Genomic DNA, 6,000 nt, shown 5'->3' on the forward strand with positions numbered 1-6,000 from the left:
CCCTATAAACTTGTTTTTCATATAAATGGGGCAATATTTCTCGAGTAAAAAAATATTCGTATTGTCCTACTGCCTACAGGAACATTACGTAGGCCTAATAGTTTTGCAATGATTTTGTTTCCTTTTACATTGATTTTAATGAGTAAATGAATGGATGAGTATTTCATAAATTCCACGACCATGACTATGCACACACTCCCCGCTCTGCGAAAAAACTCCCCTCGTAATCTTTCATCAAAATACTTGAGTTCTCACAACAACCATGCGGCATTACACGTAAGTTCTCACAAAACCATGCGGCATTACACGTAAGTTCTCACAAAACCATGCGGCATTACACGTAAGTTGCCCCCAAATTATAATTGAGAGACGGTGTATAATAGGAGGGAGCCGGAGAGAGGGAGGGGCGGCGGGGTGGGGTCAGAACAAACCTACGCAAAACGAAAATGTTATTTTAAAAAAAATTAAAAAGGAAGTAGCCACATGATTATTTCGATTTAAAGGTTTATCGACGTCCAGGAAAATTCGCTATGATAGGAAAGAAGTGAAGCCTAATTACTTAATTAGGCCTTACCCAAAACTACAACCGCGCTGTCCGAATGTCTGATTTTGATTTTACTACATCTCACTACTAGTAATTATCTTCCTCATCGTGTTACAGTCCATTAATGCTTCCGCTAATTCTCTAAGTCCTTCACTATCATCCAAGATAATCGTTCAAGATACTGATGAAGCCAGTCATCAAGACATGTAAAACATACTTGTGAGTTTTAGTTTATATCGGAAGTAATAGATTTTGGCGGGATATCAGTCGGACATTTTAATCAACTTCATGATTTCAGACCAATTGTTCTTATATTCAATGATTTTTCAATTTGTATGAACTAAGTTGAAGAATGCAGCATTGCTCATAATGATAATACCCACTTTGAGGTAGCGGCAGATTTTGAACGGGCCCGGAGAGGGCATAGGCGGACCCGGGTGTGGTGGGGGAGGGGGGGGGGGGTGACAAAATAATAAAGTAACTGGTAGACGAAATGGGAGAGGGTTAAGGGTCTTGACCATCATATTCCTTCTGTCCCCTGGCTACGCTTATGTCAAAACTTAACACCCTCCCCCGGGAAAATTAGCAAATATGTTCAAAATAACGTCTTATGGTGTAGTTACCCGGGGGGGGGGGGGGGGGGGGTGGGGTGGGGGGTTCTGAGATTTGGTTTTGACGGGAGTGTGCCGCTGAAGCATCGAAACACCTACCCATTTCTAAGGATGATTTGGGGGATTTCTCTCGAAGTAAAGCCCATTTTGGGGGTCTTTCCCGACATTTTTTGAAATGTTGAAAAGACGGACCCATGTTTAGGGATTTCTTTGTAAAAAAAAATGACCCATTAGAGCGGCACACCCCCGTATGTCTTAATTATGTGGGACACCCCCCCCCCCCCGGGTGTAGTTTGCACAGAAGTGCGATACTTCTTTGGCAAAAAGAAAGCTACGGTATAGTTCCATTTAAATAAAGTGAACGAGAAGGGTACAAATATATGTTATACTGGACAGAGTCAGAGACTGAGCATATCAAATGTTGTTTTTTTCAGATTTTAGCTAATCATGCACGCTCTAGTACTGTTTGGGTGTGGGCCTTTTTCAAGAGATTGAACCTTGTTTTGCGGTGTAAAATCATTTAAGACGGCCCGAAGAAGTTACGATGTTTGCTAGATAAAGAAGGGTTGCATCATTCCCAAAACAATCACATTCATGTTTATGTTATATAGGACCTTTATCTATCCCAATCACGAGTGAAATACACCATTAAATCTATAATGTTGATCTATAAATCCTAGGATGATAATAATAGCTCTACAAACGCGACAAACGTCATTCCCATCACCCCAAAAGCAATTTGGTTGTTATTTACCAAAGATAAGACCGTCATAGATATCCCATAAAAGACTAGAAAATAGAAGCAGAACTTTGGTGAATGCCAGTTAGGGATCAAGTCAAGGTTCAGCGAGATCGAAAACACACTCTGAACAACAAGCTATAAATATCAGATCACTAACAAGAGAAACCAAGGAGATAAGGCAAGAAAATGAAAGAAAGGAGAGCGGTTTGAAAGGGAGACACGGAGTGAAAAAGGATATCCATTGTGAAAAGAGGGTATTTTTCATTTACTACATAGATGCGATTTCAGAATCATAAATCAATGGGGGATTCCAATTATTTCATAAGACTCATTCAACTGGAACCTGAATCATAAAAAAACACATGATGCATCAAAGATGCCCTGTTTTGACAGTTACAGATAAACAACTGCTTTTTTATGAACTGCCATTTTGATAGAGAGTCGTGGTAACTAAGTCAATGATGCATGTATAACACTCTATTGTAAGCGGCACGCAGTGCATTTTTCAAAATGCACTGTTTCATAAAATGCATGACAAGTTTATAGCAGCATAGATCTAGATAGACCAGCTACAGAGCACAGTCCATGATGTGAGTGGCATGTCTTTATATAATATATTATGATTGAAGATGGACATTGCACCCAAACTCAATCAAGTTTATTTCTCTCTAATATCATATGCTTCTTTTTGTATATTTATTGATATTATGGATTATGTTTTGTATCCTGTATTTTATAATTGCATTGTTTTTGTAAAAGATTTCTCGATGCAGCCCATTTGGCTGTCATGGAATTTCAATTAACTTCAATCTTGGGCCTAAAGTTAGTTTAAAAATTGATTATGCTCCCATCAAAGGGTCAGAATCTGATCGTATAATTTTAATAATAAGTATAGTCGGGGTCAAAACAAATGAAAAATGTATAAAATAACTCAAAGTGGTGATTACTTTTATTACAAGATGATTATAAAAACAAATTATTAATCGTCATTTTTTACTGGAGACAAGGATACGGTAATTATACAAAAAATACATTCATGAAGATACAAAACTATTGAGCTTCTGAAATTCTGTCATATTGGTCTTTAAATTTGTAGCAGACATGAGTTATTATCAACGAGTACGAACTGTGAGTTGTCGAAGTTGTAAATTATCTAATTGAGAAGTCAGAACACAAGCTTTTCCTAAAAAAGAAAAAAATAAAAAACAATAAAAATGATTGTAGGATGCAAATATCATGGGTCGACTGGGGCGAAGAAAGACAAAGGTGAGCGTCAAGAAAAAAATGTGAGGAGATATGGGTTTGGTGAGAGAGAACACCTGTCGCAGAGGCGTATCCAGGAATTTAACAGTATTAGGAGAATGGGTATCTCTTCCTCAGACCGCGGAGGCGGCGGGGGCGGGAGGAGGGGGGGGGGGGTATGGAAATCTCCCTGATACCTTGGCGGAGATGTGGGCTGGCCAAGGTGTCAATGCATTGGAAGTCAAAGTTGTTAGATGTTGTTTTCCTTGGCCTTCAAACGGGGGATACGCCCCGTATTATAGTATAGAAGGTATCCACAACACACAAGAATCGTTAGTTTGAGTTCGGTGAGTTTTGAAATAAAATTATATATGCCTACAAGTAATTTGTTGTTTAGCATCCGAAAGTTTCTACCAACTTGAGTTCTAAACCACATGAAACAAACAATAATGTCATGTATGCAGATGCAATAGGGGAGAAAATGCAGATTTTCAACAGGGCATAACAAAAAAATTATGGGCATCAAAATACTTACCAGCGAATGCGTCCATGATGCTGGGGGAGAAAGAGGTGCACGATTTACTGGGGGGGGGGGGGGGGGGGGGGGGGCTTCCTCATGGTGTTGCGTTAGTAACAAAACAAAAGAGGGCGGGGCATCATAACCTAGAAGCAAAAGAGCCTTACAAAAAGACATTTAAGATAAAAGAATTAGAGCCAACAGATAGTTTTTCAATGAAATCTTGAATGAGGTCCGCTAATATAAGCATTTTTCGTAATGTATCAAATTTAATGCACACTTCATATTTGTTTAGTGCCTCGTTACAAATTATTTCATTCAGCAGCTGTTTAATACAAATAATCGTTTTCAATAGTCATATTCATAAATTCTTTGTTGTTATATAGGTTGGACTGACAAGACTAGTCATAATGTTTGTCCTACCTATATCAATTTACATACTAATGAAATTCACTTAGTTAAGTAACAGTTGAGTAAAGTAATTTTTAACATTACACTTTACAAAGGTTTATGCTTTAAATTTGATTACAATCATTACGAAAATGGTCTGTTCGTTTTGCCAAGATAATTTGCTATAATTATCTCATTCATTCGTTAGTTTCACACCATAGGTGATAACCCGTCGAGTCTATCACTTGTCCAGCAACATGAAGACTAGTTTTGCTTGTATTCCCGTATAGGGCGTGGTCATATCCAGGCGCGTAGCCAGAGTTTGATGTTTGGGGGGGGGGGGGGGGGCACATACATGTAATCGATCGAGGTCAAAAAAAGGGGTCTACAAAATTTCAACTGATCCCGGAAATTTTAGGGGGGGCACGTGCCCCCCCCGTGCCCCCCGTGGCTACGCGCCTGGTCATATCCAAATCGAGTGGAAATTTTTCAGATTAAAAACAAATTAGCCAATGCCAATTGTGCAGTGGAGAATTCATCCTATTCTTGCATGTTGTTCATTTTTTCCACAAGGGAAAGGGCACGAACGAAAAAGTGTAATATCGCATCTGTTGAGACTGAATGGGCATTTTTTTGCCATGGTAGCATGGGCATATCAACCGCGAGCTTTTCTAGCTCTGCTTACCACACCATGTGGGTGTACGCCCCCTCTCCCAGTTTTTCACGACCGGTGCCCCTCCCGATGTTCCAAGTGCCCTCTCATTTACACTGCACCATTATTCTTTGCGGCGATGTTATCCCCCCCCCCCTTCCCCTAACTGAAATCCCTAAGTAATCATGAGTACTGAGTAGGAAATCAACAAATTTGGTATAGTTATATCCATATTACATAGAGCCATAACTCCACGATAGAGCTAAATAAATCAATTAACAGAATTATGACTAATAACATTATGCAGTAGATGGCATTGAGGGACAAAAATGCAGAACAATGACTGCATTAATTTCAATATTATGATGACCTAGTTATGTTTATGAAACCACAATGATAATTATAATAATTCGAAAACACGTTTATGAAAATTTATGAAAACGACATAACAAATTCCACAAAATTCATAATGTTGGAATATATAAATAATGGGAAATTTTCCATGGAATTTCCACAGTATTTATCAAATATTGTAACACAAATGATATCGGGAGTTTCCCAACAATGCATGGTAGCCTTATTGACTGTGTCTAATTGTTATGAAGAGGAAACAATTATTCCAATCAGGTTGAAAATCTTCCATGCATGATAACGCGTGATAACACTGTTCGTTATGTCTGAAAATAGAGTCACAATCATGCAGGGTTCAAATAATATGCACTTTAACAAAATGAAAGATATTTTGTTGTCAATTCTTAATCTTCATTAAATGAATCGCCAGATGCAGAGAGTTGGGAACTAAAAGGGCTTTAACTTTGTATACGAGTAGGCCTTATCGTCCTTATGGTTCTAACCAATGGTCGATCACCTTTCGAATTGATACTTTGAGCAGTGGCGTAGCTGGGGACATGGAGCACAGGGGCATGTGCCTGACCCCTTCCGAATGACGAAAATGGGGGAAAGGAAGAAAAGACAGACTATCGGAGAGAGAGAAAAAAAAGAAAGAGAGAGAGGGAAGGAAAGAAAGAGAGAGAGAGAGAGAGAGAGAGAGGAGGGGGGGGGGGGGGCGAGGACTCGAAAAGAGGATGAAAGAACTCCTAATAATTAGGACCTACATGCCAGCGTCACGGTGTCCCTTTATACAACTATCAGTAACCCCCCCCCCCCCCTTAAGGCCTACACAGTTTTAAACGGGGAGGGGGAGTGGTTCGCCGGTTTCAATATTACGATAGAAACCCGACTTTTAATTGATTCAAACTAGTTATGCGTTGTGCTTTGTTCCATTTTATTTGAGTAATATTG

This window comes from Strongylocentrotus purpuratus, unplaced genomic scaffold (genome assembly GCF_000002235.5).
Source record: "Strongylocentrotus purpuratus isolate Spur 01 unplaced genomic scaffold, Spur_5.0 spur5_scaffold_15, whole genome shotgun sequence".
NCBI lineage: Eukaryota > Metazoa > Echinodermata > Echinoidea > Camarodonta > Strongylocentrotidae > Strongylocentrotus > Strongylocentrotus purpuratus.